This window comes from Lipotes vexillifer, unplaced genomic scaffold, assembly GCF_000442215.2.
Source record: "Lipotes vexillifer unplaced genomic scaffold, Lipotes_vexillifer_v1.1 scaffold483, whole genome shotgun sequence".
Classification (NCBI taxonomy): domain Eukaryota; kingdom Metazoa; phylum Chordata; class Mammalia; order Artiodactyla; family Lipotidae; genus Lipotes; species Lipotes vexillifer.
In genome coordinates, this window is record NW_006787688.1 from 2136769 (window position 1) to 2161680 (window position 24912).

A 24912-nucleotide genomic window follows, 5' to 3' on the forward strand; every position below is an offset into this window, starting at 1 on the left:
TAATTTAAAATAATAGAATATTCTATTTTAATCAAACTGTTGATTTGTAGCTCAAGTTATAGCACAGATTAAAGCTAGCTTTGAAAATAATCTACTTCATCTTTGAAACAAAAATCTGTCTTCTCCTCTTGTTTAAATGTACCTACCCGTTGAGACTATGTCCTAGATCTAAACATACACTCTCTTATAACAAATAATTCTCAGTGGTATATAGTATAGACTTGAAGAACGAAGTCCCTGTTATCCCCTTAAGCTTGACTAAATAACTAACCTAGATATATTAGTTTTTATTCATGCACCTAGTAAAGCCTTTAAGGGATTTAAACTAGGAGGAATTAAAAATGAACGGGAGGAGGGCATTCTTAATGAGTCAGAGAGAAGACAAGAATCTGTACTATTTTTCCTTAATGATGATGAAATTTTCTCTTTTTTTCCTATTTCTTTGCTACATTTGCTCAGAAAAAATATCTCTATCTGGCCATCATGTGACACTAAGCAGAAATTACCTTCACAGTTCTATACATCTTTATGGTCTCCAATGTCAAAGAACTCCATAGTATTCATTTAACTTTAATCCTCCTTGAAAGCAAATGGTGCTAAAACACATGATATTTAACAAGAAAAGTCCACGTTCAAGGAAGCAAATGAGAGAGTAAACAGATATAATGAGAAAAAAATAATAAAACCATGAACGTTTAACGAAACAGCTTTGTATATTTTAAGAGAAATTCCATATGATTATTGATCTCAAAGAAGTAAACTGAAAATATGCTCTTGCCTCTCTGGCACTAATAATGGCTCAAATATTACATCCTAATGGAAGAGACTCGTTGTTAGTGAATGCTAAATGATGATTCCCCAAAGGAAAGTTGTGTGGAATAATCACGCTATTTTCTATAAGTAATAATTTATTTATTTATTTTTAAGAGCAAACAGTCCAGCAGGTGGTAGAGCTAAGCCTTCATGCCTGAATGGAAGTGCTAAACTGTATTGTATCTATATTTTGGTGAACCAGCATGATCCCTGGTGGAGGGCAGAGGGCAGGAAATGAGGGGTTTTCTTCTCAAGCTCTTCCAGTATTAGATCAAGATAAGATTTAGAAGTTTTATTCTAATTTCAAAGGTAAAATTGAAATAAAATAACCCAGCTGCAAAGACAAAGCTCTGCAATTACTAAATTGTCTCTCGATCGTATAAACCTAAATCATCACCAATGTCATAAATGAAAATGTCAGCCAAATTGGATTGTAATGTGTACCCAGACCTAACTCTGATAATGTTTGAGTTACTGTTAACAATTAAAAATCCTTCTGCCTTCATGTCCACCTACAAATTATTTCTTTTAAATTATATTTTCCTAGGATTGCAACAAACATCCCTACCAGACCTACTGTAATCCTGCAGCTTCTGTAGATGGGAAACACAACATTCCTCATTTGTGGTTGAAGCTGTCAGTGTCAGACATCATTCTCCTTCAACTCTTCACACTAATGTTAATGGATTCTTTCAATCCTTTACAAAAATAGAGAAACATTTTAATAGCCTTTGTTTCTTAAAGAGAAGAGATATCTAATTCTCTTTTTTCAACATAAGATTACTTTCTGATTTTCTATCAGTTAACAGAAAAAAAAAGACTGATGCAAATTAATAAAGAAATAATGACCAGAGGGTTTGATTTCCCAGAAAAATATGGTTCCCATAAATTGTAGTCTTGTATTTCAAAGGGAATACCATTTTCAAACCATTTATATGAGAAACTAATCCTCTGAACACCATTAAATGTGGTGAAAGTTGACTGTCTTTCAAAGTATAACAGTTGTTTTTCCAGTTTCTCAAATATCTTTTCTATACGGCTTCTATACTGAAGAATAAAGTCTGAAGTCATTTAGTGTGGCAAAACCTGAGTGCTAAATTTCCTCTTGCAATAAAATAAAATGAAATTGTGGAAAAAATATAAATATAAATAAATTAAAATAAAAATATAAATAAATAAAAATCTTTGCATTGACTTGAGAACTCAACATCACATGCAAGAACAAAGTTGGTAAAGCTTTGAACAATGCTTTTTGTTTCTTAGAGCAGATGAAACAATTTGTAATTTACCACAAAGCTATAGTTAAACTGCATTTATATAAGAATACTAATGAAAAAAATCACTACATCTTCTAAATCCTTGAATTTCCTTTTCATTATTCTATACATGCTTCAAGTTCAAAAAGATATTTCTAAGACAAATTGGCAGGGACAGAAGAGAAATGAGAGGAGGTAGGGTTAAATTGAGAGGGATTGTGGACTTTCTTCAAACAAAGTGATCAGGCCATTTGAATATGTAAGAACCTAAAAGGTATCCTGAGGGAACTGTAGCTGAATTGCAAAGTTCCATATAGTTCAAAGAGAAAGGACATAAAAGGCTTCTAGACAAGACAGAGCTGGATATGAGTATTAAAGTCTGAGTTATTTACTTAAAAAAGTTGGAAGAGATATTCAAGGAACAGGAAATAACAAGAGAAAGTTAAAAAGAGTATAAATAGAATAATGCAACCAAGAAACTTACTGGTCTTAGTCATGAGTGAAATGAGAACAAACAGAGTAAGAAGGTAAAATAGGAAGGAGTTAAATGGACAAATCATGGTAAGTTTACCATGCCACACTTCACTTTGTCTTCAATATATGATATAAAAAATACCCAAGGGGCTTCCCTGGTGGCGCAGTGGTTGAGAGGCTGCCTGCCGATGCAAGGGATACAGGTTCGTGATCCGGTCCGGGAGGATCCCACATGCCGCGGAGCGGCTGGGCCCGTGAGCCATGGCCGCTGAGCCTGTGCGTCCGGAGCCTGTGCTCCGCAACGGGAGAGGCCACAACAGTGAGAGGCCCGCGTACCGCAAAAAAAACAAAAAAAACAAAAAAAAACCCCAAGAGTCTCTTTATATGATGGTCAACCTGGTTATATAAAACTTGGTTATTTCAGTTCTTATGTGTGAATATTTATGTAATCTCTCCCTTATTTAAAATACAAGGAAAGACTACTTTGTACTATCAATGAGATGCTAGAACACAAAATTAGATATTCAAAATTAAACTGACTAAATCACCTAGGTTTACTGAGGACTGTTTCACACAAAGATAACTGGCTGCCACGCAAAGCTTAGCAATATCAAAAAGCTGTGTCAGAAACTATGTATGGACACAAATACAAACAGAAAGAATGGCAATAATTCTCACAAATTTAGGAAATATTTGCTATTAGTACAGCATAACTCTCTACAACTAATAGGTAGATATAGGATCAGAAGTTTTCATAAAGTGCATTGAATTATTACAAGGAAAAAAAAAAAAACTCCATGAAAACATAACCTCCAGCAAAATCATATGTAGATAAAAGCAATACAGTATTGAAGATTAAGTGGAGGTGGCACATTGGACAATTGTACCACTATACATACACAAAGTGGATGGCAATGGCAAAGTGAGTCCCACCACAAGCAGAAACCAGCCCAGGAATCATGCTGCCTCTCCACCTGCCAGAGCTCCTCCCCACGTTTGTAGGCACCAGGTGGTCCAGCCTGGGGAAGCTTCTTGTGTTTGTTCCAGCATCACCAGGATGAAACAGGGAACCCAGGTGCCAAGAGAAAAATCAAATAGACAAAAATACCACCACAAATGCTGTAAAAAAATAAATAAATAAATTGTCATGGGACCATAGCCCAAAAGTACAGGTCAGGACCTGCACACCAAATCTACACAGTGTGACTCTGCAAAAATACAAGATTCAAATACCACATGAAGAACCAATGACATTACAAGAGAAAAGACAATCAACTGATACCAACACTAAGATGAATCAGATGTTGGAATCATCTGAAAAGGATTTTAAAGAACCATCAAAATAATGTCTATTAAAAATGAAACTACAAGATTTTCAGCAAAGAAATCAAAGTTATAAGAAAGAACTTTATGGAGGCAGAGACCAGAAGCAGCCACAGCGCAGGGTACATATCCATCAAGTCGGTGCCTGGCAGATCGGAGTCTAAACGTTGGAGCCGGGACCGGGAGCCATGTGGATGAGAGGGTCTTGGTGCTCCGGCCGGTGTCAGGCCTGTGCCTCTGAGGTGGGAGAGCGGAGTTCAGGACGTTAGTCCACCAGAGACCTCCCGGCCCCACATAATATCAAACGGCAAAAGCTCTCCCAGATATCTCCATCTCAACACTAAGACCCAGCTCCACTCAATGACAGGCAAGCTGCAGTGAGGGACACCCTATGCCAAACAACTAGCAAGACAGGAACACAACCCCACCCATTAGCAGAGAGGCTGCCTAAAATCATAAGGTCATACACACCCCAAAACACATCACTAATCATGGTCCTGCCCACCAGAAAGACATGATCCAATCTCATCCATCACTACACAGGCACCAGTCCCCTCCACCAGGAAGCCTACACAGCCCACTGAAACAACTTTAGCGACTGGGGGCAGACACCAAAAACAACGGGAACTATGAACGTGCAGCATGCGAAAAGGAGACCCCCAAAACAGTAAGTTAGACAAAATTAGAAGACAGAGAAACACAGAGCAGATGAAGGAGCAAGGTAAAAACCCAAGAGACCAAACAAATTAAGAGGAAATAAGCAGTCTACCTGAAAAAGAATTCAGAATAATGATAGTAAAGATTATCCAATGTCTTGGAAATACAAAGTAGTAAATACAAGAAACGTTTAACACGGACCTAGAAGAACTAAAGAGCAAAGAAACAATGATGAACAACACAATAAATGAAATAAAAAATGCTCTAGAAGGAATCACTACCAGAATAATTCAGGCAGAAGAATGGATAAGTGACCTGAAAGATAAAATACTGGAAATAACTAATGCAGAGTAGAATAAAGAAAAAAGAATGAAAAGAATTGAGGACAGTCTCAGAGACTTCTGGGACAACAGTAAACGCACCAACATTCGAATTAAAGGGGTCCCAGAAGAAGAAGAGAAAAACAAAGAGAAAGAGAAAATATTTGAAGAGATTGTAGTTGAAAACTTCCCTAATATGGGAAGGGAAATAGTTAATCAAGTCCAGGGAGTGCAGAGAGTCTCATACAGCATAAATCCAAGGATAAACAGTCCAAGACACATATTAATCAAACTAACAAAAATTAAATACAAAGAAACAATATTAAAATCAGCAAGGGGAAAACAACAAATAACATAAAAGGGAATCCCCATAAGGTTAATAGCTAAACTTTTGGCAGAAACACTGCAAGCCAGAAGGGAGTGGCAGGACATATTTAAAGGGATGAAAGGGAAAAACTTATAACGGAGATTACCCACAAGGATCTCATGCAGATTCAACAGAGAAATTAAAACCTGTTCAGTCAAGCAAAAGCTAAGAAAATTCAGCACCACCAACCCAGCTTTACAACAAATGCTAAAGGAACTTCTCTAGGCAGGAAACACAAGAGAAGGAAAAAACCTCCAGAAACAAACCCAAAACAATTAAGAAAATGGTAATAGGAATATACATATCAAAAATTACCGTAAATATAAATGGATTAAATGCTCCAACCAAAAGACATAGACTGGCTGAATGGATACAAAAACAAGACCCATATATATGCTGTCTACAAGAGACCCACTTCAGACCTAGGGAACATACAGACTGAAAGTGAGGGGATGGAAAAAGATACTCCAGGCAAATGGAAGTCAAGAGAAAGATGGAGTAGCAATTCTCATATCAGACTCTTAAATAGACTTTAAAATAAACACTATTACAAGAGACAAAGAAGGACACTACATAATGATCAAGGGATCAATCCAAGAAGAAGATATAACAATCATAAATATTTATGCACCCAACATAGGAGCACCTCAATGCATAAGGCAAATACTAACAGCCATAGAAAGGGAACATAACAGTAACACAATCATACTAGGGGACTTTAACACCCCATTTTCACCAATGGACAGATCATCCAAAATGGGAATAAATAAGGAAACACAAGCTTTAAATGACACATTAAACAAGAAGGACTTAATTGATATTTATAGGATATTCCATCCAAAAACAACAGAATAAACTTTCTTCTCAAGTGCTCATGGAACATTCTCCAGGATAGATCATATCTTGGGTCACAAATCAAGCCTTAGTAAATTTAACAAAATTGAAATCATATCAAGTATCTTTTCCAACCACAATGCTTTGAGACTAGATATCAATTACAGGAAACAATCTGTAAAAAATACAAATACATGGAAGCTAAACAATACACTACTTAATAACCAGGAGATCACTGAAGAAATCAAAGAGGAAATCAACAAATACCTAGAAACAAATGACAATGAAAACACAATGACATAAAACCTATGGGATGCAGCAAAAGCAGGTCTAAGAGGGAAGTTTATAGAAATAGAATCCGACCTCAAGAAACAAGAAACATCTCAAATAAACAAGCTAAACTTACACCTAAAACAATTAGAGAAAGAAGAACAAAAAAACCCCAAATATAGCAGAAGGAAAGAAATCATAAAGATTAGATCAGACATAAATAGAAAAGAAATAAAAGAAACAAGAGCAAAGATCAATACAACTAAAAGCTGGTTCTTTGAGAAGATAAACAAAATTGATAAACCATTAGCCAGACTCATCAAGAATAAAAGGGAGAAGGCTCAAATCAATAGAATTAGAAATGAAAAAGAAGTAACAACTGACACTGAAGAAATACAAAGGATCATGAGAGATTACTACAAGCAACTCTATGCCAATAAAATGGACAACCTGGAAGAAATGGACAAATTCTCAGAAAAGCACAACCTTCTGAGACTGAACCAGGAAGAAATAGAAAATATAAACAGAGCAATCACAAGCACTGAAATTGAGACTGTGATTAAAATCTTCCAACAAACAAAAGCCCAGGACCAGATGACTTCACAGGAGAATTCTATCAATCATGTGGAGAGGAGCTAACACCTATTCTTCTCAAACTCTTCCAAAATACAGCAGAGGGAGGAACACTCCTGAACTCATTCTGCAAGGCCACCATCTCCCTGATACCAAAACCAGACAAAGGTGTCAGAAAAAGAGAAAACTACAGGCCAATATCACTGATGAACATAGATGCAAAAATCCTCAACAAAATACTAGCAAACAGAATCCAACAGCACATTAAAAGGATCATACACCATGACCAAGTGGGGTTTATCCCAGGAATGCTAGGATTCTTCAACATATGCAAATCAATCAATATGATAAACCATATTAACAAAATGAAGGATAAAAACCATATGATCATCTTAATAGATGCAGAAAAAGCTTTCAACAAAATTCAACACCCATATATGATAAAAACCCTCCAGAAAGTAGGCATAGAGGGAACTTACCTCAACATAATAAAGGCCATATATGACAAACCCACAACCATCATCGTTCTCAATGGTGAAAAACTGAAACTATTTCCACTAAGATCAGGAACAAGACAAGGTTGCCCACTCTCACCTCTATTATTCAACACAGTTTTGGAAGGTTTAGCCACAGCAATTAGAGAAGAAAAAAATAAAAGGAATCCAAGTTGGAAAAGAAGAAGTAAAGCTGTCACTGTTTGAAGATGACATGATACTATACACATAGTATCCTAAAGATGCCACCAGAAAACTACTAGAGCTAATCAATTATTTTGGTAAAGTAGCAGGATACAAAATTAATGCATAGAAATCTCTTGCATTCCTATACACTAATGATGAAAATCTGAAAGAGAAATTAAGGAAACACTCCCACTTACCATTGCAACAAAAACAATAAAATACCCAGGAAGAAACCTACCTAAGGAGACAAAAGACCTGTTACAGAAAACTATAAGATGCTGAGGAAACCTACCTAAGGAGACAAAAGCCCTGTATACAGAAAACTATAAGATGCTGATGAAAGAAATTAAAGACAATACAAATAGATAGAGATATATACCATGTTCTTGGATTGGAAGTATCAACATTGTGAAAGTGACTATACTACCCAAAGCAATGTACAGATTCAATGCAGTCCCAACCCTATCAAACTACCAATTGCATGTTTCACAGAACTAGAACAGAAAATTTCACAATTTGTATGGAAACACAAAAGACCCCGAATAGCGGAAGCAATCTTGAGAAAGAAAAACAGAGCTGGAGGAATCAGGCTGCCTGACTTCAGACTATACTACAAAGCTACAGTAAACAAGACAGCATGGTACTGGCACAAAAACAGAAATATAGATCAATGGACCAGTATAGAAAGCCCAGAGATAAACCCACGCACATATGGTCACCTTTATTTTTGATAAAGGAGGGAAGAATATACAATGGAGAAAAGACAACCTCTTCAATAAGTGGTGCTGGGAAAACTGGACAGCTACATGTAAAAGAATGAAATTAGAACACTCCGTAACACCACAGTAAACACAAAAATAAACTCAAAATGGATTAAAGACGTAAATGTAAGGCCAGACACTATAAAACTCTTAGAGGAAAGCATAGGCAGAACACTCTATGACATACATCACACAACAATCCTTTTTGACCCACCTCCTCGAGAAATAGAAATAAAAACAGAAATGAACAAAAGGGACCTAATGAAACTTAAAAGCTCTTGCGCAGCAAAGGAAACCATAAACAAGATGAAAAGACAACCCTCAGAGTGGGAGAAAATATTTGCAAATTAAGCAACTGACAAAGGGTTAATCTCCAAAATTTACAAGCAGCTCATGCATCTCAATATCAAAAAAATAAACAACCCAATCCACAATGGGCAGAAGGCCTAAATAGACATTTCTCCAAAAAAGATATACAGGTTGCCAACAAACACATGAAAGAACGCTCAACATCACTAATCATTAGAGAAATTCAAATCAAAACTTCAATGAGGTATCACATCACATCAGTAAGAATGGCCATCATCAAAAAATTTACAAACAATAAATGCTGGAGAGGGTGTGGAGAAAAGGGAAACCTCTTGTACTGTTGGTGGGAATGTAAATTGATACAGTCACAATAAGAACAGTACAGAGGTTCCTTATAAAACTAAGAATAGAACTACCATTCGACCCAGCAATCCCATATGCCCAGCATATACCCTGAGAAAACCATAATTCAAAAAGAGTCATGTACCACAATGTTCATTTCATCTTTTTTACAGTAGCCAGGACATTGAAACAACCTAAGTATCCATCGACAGATGAATGGATAAAGAAGATGTGGCAGATATATACAATGGAATATTACTCAGCCATTAGAAGAAACAAAATTGAGTTATTTGTAGTGAGGTGGATGCACCTAGAGTCTGTCATACAGAGTGAAGTAAGTTAGAAAGAAAAAAACAAATACCATATGCTAACACATATATATGGAATTAAAAAAAAAATGGTTCTGACAAACCTAGGGGCAGGATAGCAATAAAGACACAGATGTAGAGAATAGACTTGAGGACACGGGGATGTCAAAGCGTAAGTTGGGATGAAGTAAGAGAGTGGCATTGACATATATACACTAACAAATGTAAAATAGATCGCTAGTGGGAAGCAGCCACATAGCACAGGGAGATCAGCTCGGTGCTTTGTGACCACCTAGAGGGGTGGGATAGGGAGGGTTGGAGGGAGACGCAAGAGGGAGGAGATATGGTGAAATATGTATGTGTATAGCTGATTCACTTTGTTATAAAGCAGAAACTAACACACCATTGTAAAGCAATTATACTCCAATAAAGATGTTTTAAAAAAGAAACAAAAGAAAAAGAACTTAATGGAGATGGTGGAACTCAAAAATACAGTAATAGAAATAAAAAACTCACTGGATAGGCTCAGAGTAGAGCAGAAGTGATAGAGGTTAGAAGCAGTAAATTTGAAGATAGTTCAGTAGAATCTACCCAATCTGAACAGGAGAAAATAGAATTTTTTAAAAAATGGACAAAACCTTAGAGATCTGTGAGAAATTACAAGAGATTATAACATTTATATTATCAGATTTCCACAAGGAATCCTAGTTTCCCTGAGAAACAGGAAGACTCTAGAACAAGACACGGGCAATAATAAAACTTTTCCCAAAAACCTTCGGCTAGGAGTCTTAATAAAGCAAGAGAAGAGGGCAAAGAAAACTCCAGCCATTTTGTTGACAATGTTAACAACAACAAAATATCATATGTAGGCAGTATTTTTTAAAAAGTTTTCCATAATATAATTTGTGTTTTTCTTCTCAATGTGAATTTTCAAATAAACATTGTTTCAATATAAAGTTTTGATTTCTAAATTGTGATTTCACAAATTTTAAATAAAATAACAGAGAGTACTCAATCAACTGCAATCAATGTGCAAAATTTCTACTTGCCATTAATTTTTCTGGCACAGGAGACAAATTTGGCAGGTAGCTCTCAAAACAAGGAAGTGTCTAATGAGGACATCCATCTCTTATGCTAATGAGGTAACTCTGGCTAGTGAAATAACTGTCTTCAGTAATTAACAGCTCAGGGACATTTTAGTGGCTGACAAATAGCTTTAAAATCCTGCAAGTACCCTTAGTCATTATACATAGCTGTTTAATGAAAATTCCTAGTACTCAATACTTATTTATTTCTTCTCGTATTTAGTTTCAGAAACCAAATGGGAAGTAGCACTGATAAGCCATATTATTTATTTTGTGATTAAAATTTTATTTATTTTATATTTGGCTGTGTTGAACCTTCGTTGCCGTGTGCAGGTTTTCTCTAGTTGCAGCGAGTGGAGGCTACTCTTCCTTGCGGTGCGGGAGTTCTCATTGAGGTGGCTTCTCTTGTTGCACAGCACAGGCTCGAGGCATGTGGGCTTCAGTAGTTGTGGCACGTGGGCTCAATAGTTGTGGCTCACGGGCTCTAGAGCGCAGGCTCAGTAGTTGTGGCTCGCGGGCTTAGTTGCTCTGGGGCATGTGTGATCTTCCCAGACCAGGGCTTGAACCTGTGTCCCCTGCATTGGCAGGCAGGTTCTTAACCACTGTGCCACCAGGGAAGTCCAACAATCCAGATTTTCTTATTCATTGCATATGGTTATGAAATAGATATAAAAGAATAGAAACAAACAACAGAAAGGTATATAACTGAATCACTGTGTTGTATACCTGAAATGCATGTAAACCACTTCCAACAAGTCCTGGGAAATAGCAAGTGCTCAGCCACTACTATCATTACTTGATTGACCTCCTGCAACTCAACATGATCTATAAGCAATTACACAATAATTTAGGCAAAGAGAAGAAATATAATCAGCTAAGCATAAAAGTAGGATATATAATGAAAATAGGATAAAATGTGTATTGAAGACAATGGAAATTATCACACTGTTGTAACTGGTTTAACTTATACATAAAGTGATGTAATATTGTTTGAAAATAGATGGTAATAAATATTTTGTCTAATTCCTATGTCTATGTATCTATATGTATTTATCTACCTATATTATTCATTCTCATTATTCACAGACTCCATATTTTTGAATATGCCTACTTTCTAAAATTCATTTGTAACCCCAAATCAATACTCAAGAGTGTCCTCCACAGATATTCCTGGATCTGCACAGAGCAGCGAAAAATTTGAGGTGCTCAATGTGTACCTTCCCAGAAAGGCTGAACAGGTAATCCTCTGCCTTCCTGTAGCTGATCTGGTAACTGTCATACAGAGATGACCAGAGGAGGGACATGGTAGGGGCCTGATAGTGTAGTGCAAGAAACTCCAGCTCTGGGGCCATTTAGCTGGGGTTTGAATCCCAACACTGGCACCTATTACCTACTACCAGGGCCACTTCCAGCAAGATACTTACTTCTGAACCCTGTTTTTTCATTTGTATAATAAAGAAAACAGTCCATATACTGGGTTTATGGATCAGATAAGTCATCATTTTTTCCAAAATATCTAGGTTACAGTAATATAAACTTATGTGTTCAACAACATTGTATTACAATAAACGATAGGTTCTTTTGGACTACGGTAATACTGCAAATCATTTTTACTTAGTACAAACATAAACTTTCTAAGTAAATTTTTGTATGTCATTTCTATGATAAAATTCTAATATCAACAAAAGTTATGATGCTCTGTAATGTAAAGTAAATAGCATTTATAAGACATTTTATGGACTAATATAATATTGGGTGAATGAATGGCAATTTTGGTCACCTAAGTAGATTAACCTAATAAATACAAACTATGCAAAAGCACCAGGTTATAATATATTGGTTTTTATTTGTACATTCTGTCTATGAAAAGTAGATTCACATTTAATAAAACAGCAATTAATATGGCAAATTCAGTGTGATATAGGAAGTGCTTATAATATGCTAATAAGCTTATGTCCTAATGATGAAGAGTGAAGAATATTCCAGGCAACTACATTATGATTGAAGATTTCCCTGAAGTTTTTTTGCACTGAATTTTATTTATTTATTTTTTAACACCTTTATTGGAGTATAATTGCCTTACAATGTTGTGTTTCTGCTGTATAACAAAGTAAATCAGCTATACATATACATATATCCCCATACCTCCTCTCTCTTGTGTTTTTCTCCACCCTCCCTACCCCACCACTCTGGTGGACACAAATCACCAAGCTCATCTATGTGGCTGCTTCCATTCACTATCGATTTTACATTTGGTAGTGTATATACGTCCATGCAACTCTGTCACTTCATCCCGGCTTACCCTTCCCCCTACCCCATGTCCTCAAGTCCACTCTCTATGTTTGAGTCTTTATTCCTGTCCTGCCCCTAGGTTCTACAGAACCACTTTTTTTTTTTTGATTCCATATACATGTGTTAGCATACGGTATTTGTTTTTCTCTTTCTGACTTACTTCACTCAGTATGACAGTCTCTAAGTCCATCCACCTCACTACAAATAACTGAATTTCATTTTGTTTTATGGCTGAGTAATCTTCCATTGTATATATGTGTCACATCTTCTTTATCCATTCATGTGTCGATGGACACTTAGGTTGCTTCCATGTCCTGGCTATTATAAATAGAGCTGCAATGAACATTGTGGTACATGACTTTTTTTAAGTATGGTTTTCTCAGGGTATATGCCCAGTAGTGGGATTGCTGGCTTGTATGGTAGTTCTATTTTTAGTTTTTTAAGGAACCTCCATGCTGTTCTCCATAGTGGCTGTATCAATTTACATTCCCACCCACAGTGCAAGAGGGTTTCCTTTTCTCCACACCCTCTGCAGAATTTATTGTTTGTACATTTTTTGATGATGGCCATTCTGACCAGTGTGAGGTGATACCTAATTGTAGTTCTGATTTCCATTTCTCTAATGATTAGTGATGTTGATCATCCTTTCATGTGTTTGTTGGCAATCTGTATATCTTTGTTGGAGAAATGTCTGTTGAGGTCTTCTGCATCTATTAAGGTGATCATATGGTTTTCATCCTTCAATTTTTAACATGGCTTATCACATTGATTGATTTGCATATATTGAAGAATCCTTGCATTGCTGGAATAAACCCCACTTGATCATGGTGTATGATCCTTTTTATGTGTTCTTGGATTGTTTGCTAGTATTTTGTTGAGGATTTTTGCATCTATGTTCATCAGTGATATTGGCCTGTAGTTTTCTTTTTTTGCGACATGTTTGTCTGGTTTTGGTATCAGGCTGATGGTGGGCTCGTAGAGTGAGTTTGGGAGTGTTCCTTACTCTGCTATATTTTGGAAGAGTTTGAAAAGCATAGGTGTTAGCTCTTCTCTAAATGTTTGATAGATTTCACTTTTGAAGCCGTCTGGTCCCAGTCTTCTGTGTGTTGGAAGATTTTTAATCACAGTTTCAATTTCAGTGCTTGTGATTCATCTGTCTATATTTTCTATTTCTTCCTGGTTCAGTCTCAGAAGGTTGTGCTTTTCTAAGAAATTTTCCATTTCTTCCAGGTTGTCCATTTTATTGGCATAGAGTTGCTTGTAGTAATTTCTCATGATCCTTTGTATTTCTGCAGTGTCAGCTGTTACTTCTTTTTCATTTGTAGTTCTATCGATTTGAGTCTTCTCCCTCTTTTTTCTTGATGAGTCTGGCTAATGGTTTATCAATATTGTTTATCTTCTCAAAGAAACAACTTTTACTTTTATTGATCTTTGCTATTGTTTCATTCATTTCTTTTTCATTTATTTCTGATCTGATCTTTATGATTTCTTTCCTTCTGCTAACTTTATGGTTTTTTTTGTTCTTCTTTATCCAATTACTTTAGGTATGAGGTTAGGTTGTTTATTTGAGACGTTTCTTGTTTCTTGAGGTAGGACTGTATTGCTATAAACTTCCCTCTTAGAACTGCTTTTGCTGCACCCCATAGGTTTTGTGTTATAGTGTTTTCATTGTCATGTGTTTCTAGGTATTTTTTGATTTCCTCTTTGGTTTCTTCAGTGATCTCTTGGTTATTTAGTAGTGTATTGTTTAGCCTCCATGTTTTTTTATTTTTTACGTTTTTTTCCTGTAATTTATATCTAGTCTCATAGCATTGTGGTTGGAAAGATACTTGATATGATTTCAATTCTCTTAAATTTACCAGTGCCTGATTTGTGACCCAAGATATGGTCTATCCTGTAGAATATTCCATGAGTACTTGAGAAGAAAGTGTATTCTGTTGTTTTTGGATGGAATATCCTATAAATATCAGTTAAGCCCATCTTGTTTAATGTGTCATTTAAAGCTTGTGTTTCCTTATTTATTTTCATTTTGGATGATCTGTCCATTGGTGAAAGTGGGGTGTTAAAGTGCCCTACTATGATTGTGTAACTGTTATGTTTTCTTTATATGGTTGTTAGCATTTGCCTTATGCATTGAGGTGCTTCTATGTTGGGTGCATAAATATTTACAATTGTTATATCTTCTTCTTGGATTGATCCCTTGATCATTATGTAGTATCCTTCTTTGTCTCTTGTAATAGTCTTTATTTTAAAGTCTTTTTTTTCTGATATGAGAATTGCTAATCCAGCTTTCTTTTGATTTCTATTTGCATGGAATATCTTTTTCCATTCCCTCACTTTCAGTCTGTACGTGTCCCTAGGTCTGAAGTGGGCCTCTTGTAGACAGCATATATACGGGTCTTGTTTTTGTACCCATTCAGCCAGTCTATGTCTTTTGGTTGGAGCATTTAATCCATTTACATTTAAGGTAATTATCGATATGTATGTTCCTGTTACCATTTACTTAATTGTTTTGGGTTTGTTATTGTAGGTCTTTTCCTTCTCTTGTGTTTCCTGCCTAGAGAAGTTCCTTTAGCGTTTATTGTAAAGCTGGTTTGATGTTGCTAAATTCTGTTAGCTTTTGCTTGTTTGTAAAGGTTTTAATTTCTCTGTTGAATCTGAATGAGATCCTTTCTGGGTAGAGTAATTTTGGTTGTTGCTTCTTCCCTTTTAGCTCTTCAAATATGTCCTGCCAGTCCCTCCTGGCTTGCAGAGTTTCTTCTGAGAAATCAGCTGTTAACTTTATGGGGATTCTGTTGTATGTTGTTTGTTGCTTTTCCCTTGCTGCTTTTAATATTTTTTCTTTGTATGTAATTTTTGATAGTTTGATTAATATGTGTCTTGGTGTGTTTCACCTTGGATTTATCCTGTATGGGACTCTCTGCTCTTCCTGGACTTGATTATTTCCTTTCCCATATTAGGGATGTTTTCAACTATAATCTCTTCAAATATCTGTTTCCAACCATTTCTTTTTTTCTTCTTCTTCTGGGACCCCTATAATTCGAAAGTTGGTATGTTTAATGTTGTCCCATAGGTCTCTGAGACTGCCCTCAATTCTTTTCATTCTTTTTTCTTTATTCTACTCTTCGGTTGTTATTTCCACTATTTTATCTTCCAGGTCACTTATCCGTTCTTCTGCCTCTGTTATTATGCTATTGATTTTTTCTAGAGAATTTTAAATTTAATTTATTGCATTGTTCATCATTGTTTGTTTGCTCTTTAGTTCTTCTAGGTCCTTGCTAAATGTTTCTTGCATTTTCTCCATTGTATTTCCAAGATTTTGGATCCTCTTTACTATCATTACTCTGAATTCTTTTTCAGGTAGACTGCCTATTTCCTGTTCAGTTCTTTGGCCTGGTGGGGTTTTATGTTGCTCCTTCATGTGCTGTGTATTTCTCTATGTTTTCACCTTGCTTAACTTACTGTGTTTGGGGTCTCCTTCTCGCAGGCTGCATGTTCATAGTTCCCGTTGTTTTTGGTGTCTGCCCCCAGTGGGTAAGGTTGGTTCAATGGCTTGTGTAGGCTTCCTGGTGGAGGGGACTGGTGCCTGTGTTCTGGTGGATGAGGCTGGATCTTGTCTTTCTGGTGGGCAGGACCATGTCTGGTGGTGAGTTTTGGGGTGTCTGTGAACTTATTATGATTCTAGGCAGCCTCTCTGCTAATGGGTGGGGTTGTGTTCCTGTCTTCCTAGTTGTTTGGCATAGGGTGTCCATCACTGCAGCTTGCTGGTCATTGAATGGAGCTGGGTCTTAGTGTTGAGATGGAGATATCTGGGAGAGCTTTTGCCATTTGATATTACGTGGGGCTGGGAGGTCTCTGGTGGACTAATGTCCTGAACCCGGCTCTCCCACCTCAGAGGCTCAGGCCTGACACCCAGCCAGAGCACCAGGACCCTGTCAGCCACACAGCTGCTAGTGTTGGATGGTCTCCTGCAGTGGCAGTGGATGGCTGTGGCTCACCTCTGGGACAAGGACACTGGCAGCATAATTTCTGGGATGTACTCCTTGGCGTGAGCCCTCCTGGAGTCCTTGAATTTTAAATAGAATCAATTAGTACAGTTGCGAGTTTACCTCCTATCACAGGAAACCGCAGAACTGCAGATGCAAAGTACGTAGTTTAACCAATTATTGGTTTTGGTTTTTGTTGTTGTTTATTTTTTTCTCCCCAAGCAACAAAATGTTGAAAAAAACAGAGGTCAACATTTGTGTGATTGAAGGAAAAGAATCTACCAAAGAGGAAATGGGCAGTGAAAAGATGGCAGTTTCTTTCCCAGTGGGGTTGAAAAATTTTGGAGTCAGTGCACTAGAGAGAGTGAGCTGTTAAGATAGGAGGTAGTGAGAAGGTGTGCATGGTAGTTACAACCAGGGCCAGGACACTTATTGTAAAAGCGATTAGCTGGGTGGAGGAGAAGGACACAATTATTAGAGAAGAAGAATTGAAGGGAAAAAAAAATGCAAGTCTTTGAAAAAACATTATGTAAAATATTGAAGTTAAGAAGCATTAAGAAGGAAGTAATATGGAAGAGAGTAACCATGAGCCAAAAGCCATATTCTCTGAGAAATGAGGGGTCAGTGGATTATGACTTGAATGAGGAGGGGTGGCAACTGAGATAACCTGATAACATGAGGTTCAAATATTGATGATTTTAGAGAAGAGATGTAGAGGATGTCTGTGGGAGGTGGCGATGGTTTGGAAGGGGCAATAGAGAACAAGGAGAAAACCTATCATCTTACCTATAGTCCCCACAGTCAAGAGATGCTGAGAAAAAATGTAATATTAATTCCTTAAAGAAAACAAACAAAAAAACAAAACAAAATTTAAAAAACCCTCTGTCCATAGTAATCGCCTATTTCAACATTTACACAAAATAAGTAAAAAAAAAAAAAAATCTAAACACAACTCAAAAAACCACCTTCCCCTTATCCATAAAATCATTTTCAAAATTACCATAGAAGTTATGAAGTTTTATGGCTTTTCATGTCTTCAGCTCACAGAATATTTCCAGCCTTATCACTTAGCCTTTTACACCTAAGTACCTAGAGTCTGAACTTGATCTTTCTGGAGAGTATCCTCCCCTCCCCTCTTCTGGGAAAGTACTGAGGTTCTGTAAATAAACTGAAGTTGAACTTAATGTTCAGTATCGTTCCCAAGACACTTGCAACACTTCCCATCAACTTGTTAATCACGATAAAAACAGAATTTGAATTTTTCCCTTCAGTTGAACAAGTCTGGAGGATAAAGACAGCCTCTTCACATGTGTTTTTTTTTTTTCCCCCAGATATTTATATGTGAATTTCCTCATTCAGATTTGACATTGGGGTACATTTGATCAATGCTTGGTAGCAAATCATCGCCAAACTTCTAATGTCATTTCTCTGTAAAGTGTTCTAGCTATTTAACAGAATAATTTGTGGTTTTTGTTTGTGCTTATTGTATTATAATTTAGTTAACTAGCCAAGGCCCTTAGGTGCATAATTTTTCAGGTAATCAATGATCTGAATTGACCTATATGGTGACTGAACATATTGTCCTCCAAGGTGGCTAAGGATGCATGAGAATCCTTATCATTAACTAGAAGAACATTTCTTACTTCTTTGTCTCTTGTTACCCCAGCTTCATCTTTAGAGATCAAGCTTCAAGCTTTTACCTGGGCTGCCAGCAATAGACCAGAGATGAGATTAGTTGCTCATTGTCATGATGCTCACACCCTGTTTCTATCCACATTACAAATTCTCAGGGTCAAACTCAATTTTCTTCAAATTCTTTTGTTAAGATTTGCCTGCTTTCACCACTTCACACCAAGGATGGGTAAGATACCATTCTGGCATCAGTTCCTCATCCACATTTTTCCATTTTTATTTCTTTGTCAAAAAGTGACAAAGTGACCCCTAATGAACAGGACTGGGAGTTGCAAAAACAATCAATCATTCTCATAGTGCCAATTTATGGTAACAATAAATATTCAATTATCAAATAGGACTCACACTAACAGGAAATTGGATTTAGTAACAAATTTTACTAATGATTTAAAGGGTACAAGCAATTGTATGGCAGAAACTAAGCATTTTTCTCTTGTAGTGATCTGAGATCATCAACGCAGCTCTCCACAATCTGCCTTCTCTCATGTTAGGATTAAATATGTGAGTTTATTTTTAGCAGTGCATGAGGATATACGACCAAGAACCAGTCATTTTATAGAACATCTCCATTTTATATGTCATTAATTACAGAGATTACTGAACTCTCTTCACCTAGCTACGCCTGCAAAAATCCATATATACAGCTAAAGCATTTCACTGATAGAGTCTCCATTACCATTCTGGGAGCAAATAGCGTGCGTGTGTTTACCAAAAGGCCTGGTTACAAGAATGTAAATAAGATAAATTGACTAGGTCACTCCTTCTTTCCCAAATGTCCTAGTGAAGTTTATAGTTGCACTGCCAATTCTGTTCTTTGCAGAAGAGAATAGGAATAGCTATTAAAGATCATACAACATGTCAAATAATGAGTATTCTATTCACTGAATGAAGAATTCCCTGAACCTTTTTATTTTTCTGTAGTTCCAATTTGGTAATATTAGAAGTGATATGATTTTGAAAGAATGTAAGCTCCAATGTATGCTCCCTGAGTGATAGATTTTTCGGAAATTTTTTCTCTGTGTGTGTTTTAACATTCAGTCATAGGTTAGGGCAAAATGTATGTCTATTGAGGAAAACCTGTTTCAAAGAAAACAAAATTGATTTCTATGTACACGACCCACATTCCAACACTCAGACATACATAAGTCTAAACACACACACATGTGTGCACACACATGCTCACACGCACACACACATACAGTCTTACAAATGAATGCTTAACATTTTCTAAGCTTGATTCATATGGGCATTCGCTTTTTTTTTTTTTTACCTCTAATCCCTTCATCAGTGTGTGGGTTTGAACATTTCTTGCTATTTTTCATGGCTGTGAAGGCAAGCAATCATAATTCAACTACATGCCACTTCTTAGGCTGTGCTAGTTAATCAGCTGAGTCAGTCCCCAGCTGGAGTCTCTTGCATGCTTTGATTTCACAAAGTCATTAATCTCATTTCCAACTGAGTCAAAACATTACCAACGAAACCCAGTGACTTTCCATTTCCTAGTCAGAGATGTACATGTTCTTTTCAGGACACCCAGGGTGAGAACCTTTAACATATACAGCTGGTGTTTTTGTCACTTATTTTTAAAACTTTTTCTTACTTATCTCTGGGTTTAATTATTCTGCAGCCTTGATCCTTGAGGGAAAATTTATCTATTGTCTTTCAACTTTTCTTTAGTTTACATGTTACTTAGATGTCCAACTATTAACTCTGTTGATGTTAAGAGAAAAAAATTATAACTCTTAAAAATCTGTATGAAAATACATAAAATATACAAAAAATGTGACCTATAATTATATGCTTGGCTATATACAAATACACACACATATTCATAGATCCCATACAAACACACACACATGCACATACACATATACATGCATACACAACTACATATATAGCATTTTAGAAAACATATTTACGAAAAATTAAACCAATGTTACTTCTAGATAGATATAGCCTTTATAGAATTATTTTCCTTTATATTTTTTTGGAATTTTCTGTTATCTACAATGTATTCATATTGCTTCTACAGTAGAAATGATTCATTCCTATGTAAAGAATATTATTATTCATATGTGATGAAAACAATACAATCATGGAATTTTATGATTTGGTTTCTGAATTCTGATATTTGAATATGAATCAAAAATTTGCATACTGTATGAACATTTACAATTCCACTATTGATCACAGACATTTCTTTACAAATAACTGATTTGTAAGATCTGAAATACATTATTTTGTCATTTTATTCTAGGTGGGAGAATAAATTTTAGTATTACTGAAATATGGAAAATCTTTTAATATGAAAAATTACTATCTATGTTGATAATTAGAAAACATATTTGAAACAAATATAGTGATAATATATTCTATTAACCCATTATGTGGATCTATGTATTATATTTACTGAATGACTAATACAAACAATGAATTTTACAGAATTATTTAATATTTACAACAATCCCCCAACATAGGCAAGTTACTTCCAATTTACAGGGTAGTTCAGGCTTGGAGAATTGAAGTAACACGAAAGGAACTATAGAGCTAGGATTGAATCTAAATTTTTGAGTTTGCTCATGTATTTGTTTTAAATTCTAAAATCAATTTTCTTTTGTCTCAAATTAATGTTTGCTTTTCTACATATTTTGATGTCACTAGATAATATTTAATTTCACTTTTCTATGTAGAGACAGTATAAAAATATTTCATTATGTTCAGATATAAATTAGAACCAGGAAAAGAATAATGATACCATATAGCAGAAGTCGGCAAACTATGGCCATGAGGTCAAATTTGCCCTTTCTCCCAATGTAACATTTTTGCATTTAGGTTACTGAAGAAATAAGTTCATCCCTTTGTGTATTGTCTATGGCTGCTTTCTCACTACAACTGCAGAGTAGTTGTGACATAGACCATATGGCCAGGAAATCCTAAGAGATTTACTATCTGTTCCATTATATTAGACGTTTGCCAAACCCCTACATGTGTTCAAAGTCGTTTGTTCTGGAATCGGTCAACTCAAGTTTAGATCAAAGATCTGACACTTCATAGTTTCATAACCACAAACAAATCATGAGACTATTTAAGGCTTTTTCCCTAAAGTGGAAATTAGGCATGATTATAGTACCTTCTCCGCTGAGATGTTGTGAATGAAACAATATTTTGAAGGCATTGCACAATGCCTGATAATAAGAGAATATTTATTATTATTATCATTCAGCAACATTTTCTAGGTAATTTCATTTTTATTTGCTTGAAAATAACATGAGCATCGGAATCTGCTTCTATAAGAAAAAATATATTCCTTTCATACTTTCATTATGTACTTCAGCAGCATCCTAAAAGTAATATCTTTTTGCCATAAATCATTTTCTATTCTTATATGGGTCTTTCTGGTGAATTCAGAATCTTGCTTTATTGAGTAGAAGTATTGATAGTATAAAATAAATCTACAAACACAGTGTGCAAATATAATCCTATATCTTTTACTTTTCCAAGTAATCTCTCCATAACCACATTTATTTTTGGAGGAATCCCATTCCCACATTCTCCAGATCACTGCTGAAAATTGTTCATAAACTCTAGGGAGTTGTTAAAATAATTAGATCTATTTTGTCCCTACAACAGGTTTATCTGGTCAGCCTTGATGATTCTTGGTCCCTAATTATACCTTAGAACAGTTGCTAAATTCTCTCTTGGGTAAAGACTGGGAAACAATATCAACATATAAACCCAATGTCATCTGCTGTGGCCCACTTGCAATAGGGCAGTGCATCATTTCAACTTGTTTTTAATACATAAATCATAACAAACATCAACTTCTAAGCCATCTGTAATTGCTAACAACTATGTCGTAAATAGTAGAGTGTGGTCGTGAAGTGCTTCTTATACACATCTAATATTTTATCTTTGCTCTTGGGACATATCCTCACTTAATTAATTTGTTAGATCATAGATTAAGGCATAACTAGTCCTCTCATTTTGTGGGCTGCTTCTCTTCAAATAAAATCCTCATCTTATTACCCCTTAAACTGATAATTATGTGACTTCTCTACCATGTAAATAGGGATGTCAAGCTTCAAATCCCCAAAATGTAGATCTGTTTTACAAAAGTCCAGGGCAACTTTTCATTACTTCCGTCAAATTTTTGTCCACAAGCCTATAACTTCAGCTTTATTTGGCTGGAATATGCAATCTACCCAAACATATCAGTTTGGAAAATAATTTGAAGACATATATTTAACATCTAAAATAATGTTAAAATTTTAAACTGAAGCCATAATTTTCATTTTTCAAGCCACCTACTAGCTCTTCTTTGAGCAGTGATTTTTTTTTTCTTTTCAGCTGCTACAGAGTAGCTTTGTTAGTTCAATATAATATTCACCAGACTATATGGTCTCTGTCTTTGTATTGATTTTTTCCAGCCCTCAGGCACAGTTTCTCCCTAGTTCTTTCCATCTGATTCTGCTGTTTATTAGTATTTTGAGAAACACAAATAATTTTGAGGAATATTGCTTAATTCTATGTGTATTAGCTAATGCAGTATTACTTTCAACATTCCTAACACTTACTAAAATAATCTGCTTTTTTTTTTTTTTTTTGCGGTACGCGGGCCTCTCACTGTTGCGGCCTCTCCCGTTGCAGAGCACAGGCTCTGGACGCGCAGGCTCAGCGGCCATGGCTCACGGGCCCAGCCGCTCCACGGCATGTGGGATCTTCCCGGACCGGGTCACGAACCCGTGTCCCCTGCATCGGCAGGTGGACTCTCAACCACTGCGCCACCAGGGAAGCCAGAGAAATTATTTTTTAAAAGCAGATTATTTGGCCTTCCCTGGTGGTGCAAGAAATTATTTTTTAAAAGCAGATTATTTGGCCTTCACTGAATAAATCTATTTGTATATGTTTTCTTTATCTCATATAACAAAGCATCCAATTGCCTTACTGGGAAAGTATTCAGAGAGAAAAAAATATAAATAATTGTTGCTATTTATGTCTGGGTCCTAGACCTTAGATAGCACTCCTCTTTGTATTCATTAATTAAAAAAAATGTTTACTGATTGTCTACTAAATGACAGGCATTTTTCTCGTCATTGGGATAGAGGATGAAACAGATTTAAAAGAATCTTCATTCTTACATTACTCTCAGGTATAACTCCAAGTAAGCTTTTCCCATAAATTGATTAATTTGTTTCTTCTCAGCTGAAATAGTTCTTTTACTTTGATATTTGCTTGTATAGGCAGAGCACAATTAATTATTAGAGTCAGATGAATGTATTTGACACTTGATTATGCTTTCATTTTTATTGTCTCCTACAGACAGTTAAAGATAATTGTGTACCTTCTGTAGAATGCTTGAAACATAACAAGCATTGCCTAAAATAAAAAAGAATCAAAAGCATGACAAATTCACAGCTTAGCCATAAATATCAAAGCCTCTATTTGCTATGGCAACTAAAATGGAAATCTTCCCTGAATGGGCATTAAGTGTCTTGACTGTCATAACTTGTTATTAAGGCCTTGTAAGCAACATTTATTGTAAGCAAGATTATTAGAGATGTCAAAATCTATGTTTCAAAAGTAATGTTTTTATCAGGAAGAATGGCATGATGTCACAGCTCATATTTTCTTGAGCATCTACAGCTGAGAAATGCACATATAAAAGCAAACAGTTGCAATAATAAGCAGGCTGTGTTGGAGAGTTAGCCAAGATACCTTCAGCAGGGCAATTATGATGCCAATATAGGTGGTTTGGTCTGGAAAAATTTGTCATCCAACTGATGGCAACATATTTTAGCTAGTGAAGCAGTTACATTTTCTCACTGCTGAAATTTTCTTAAATTGTTTCAATAAAATAAGAATGCATCTTTTATTTCAATAAGCTTGTCTTTTGTTAAATGTCCATTTATCTATATTTGCACTCAAAAACCTTCTTGGGAGTTCTTTCCTCAAAGTACTATCAAAGAAAAATACTTTAGACAAATGTGATAGTGCTTGTGTGAAGCTGTATAAGCATGTAAGCCCACTCACCAGCACAGAGAAAATATAAAACTTTGTGAGAAAAGTATAAAAAGTGGTTATTTGCATACTAAAAAGTTTGTTTAGAGATGCAGATTAAAAATATTTTTTATTTGAGTACTGTCAGGGGACAGTTCTCCATAGATGGGTCTCTTGTGTTTCTACCTGCCTTAAGAGCAGAGGCACTTACAGCTTTTGTTCTAGCCTGTCTTCCATAATGTTTAATTTTTTAAAAGATTTATATTTGTTTATTATTGGATGATCTGCCTTCAGCAAGTGGTGTGAATAAGAATTGGCTCCCAATCTTTTTTTTTTTTTTAATTTTTATTGGAGTATAGTTGATTTAAAATGTTGTGTTAGTTTCAGGGGTACAGCAAAGTGAATTAGTTATACATATACATATATCCACTCCTTTTTAGATTCTTTTCCCATGTAGGTCATTACAGCGTATCGAGTAGAATCCCCTGTGCTATACAATAGGGCCTTATTAGTTATCTATTTTATATCTAGCAGTGTATATATGTCAATCCCAATCTCCCAATTCATCCCTCC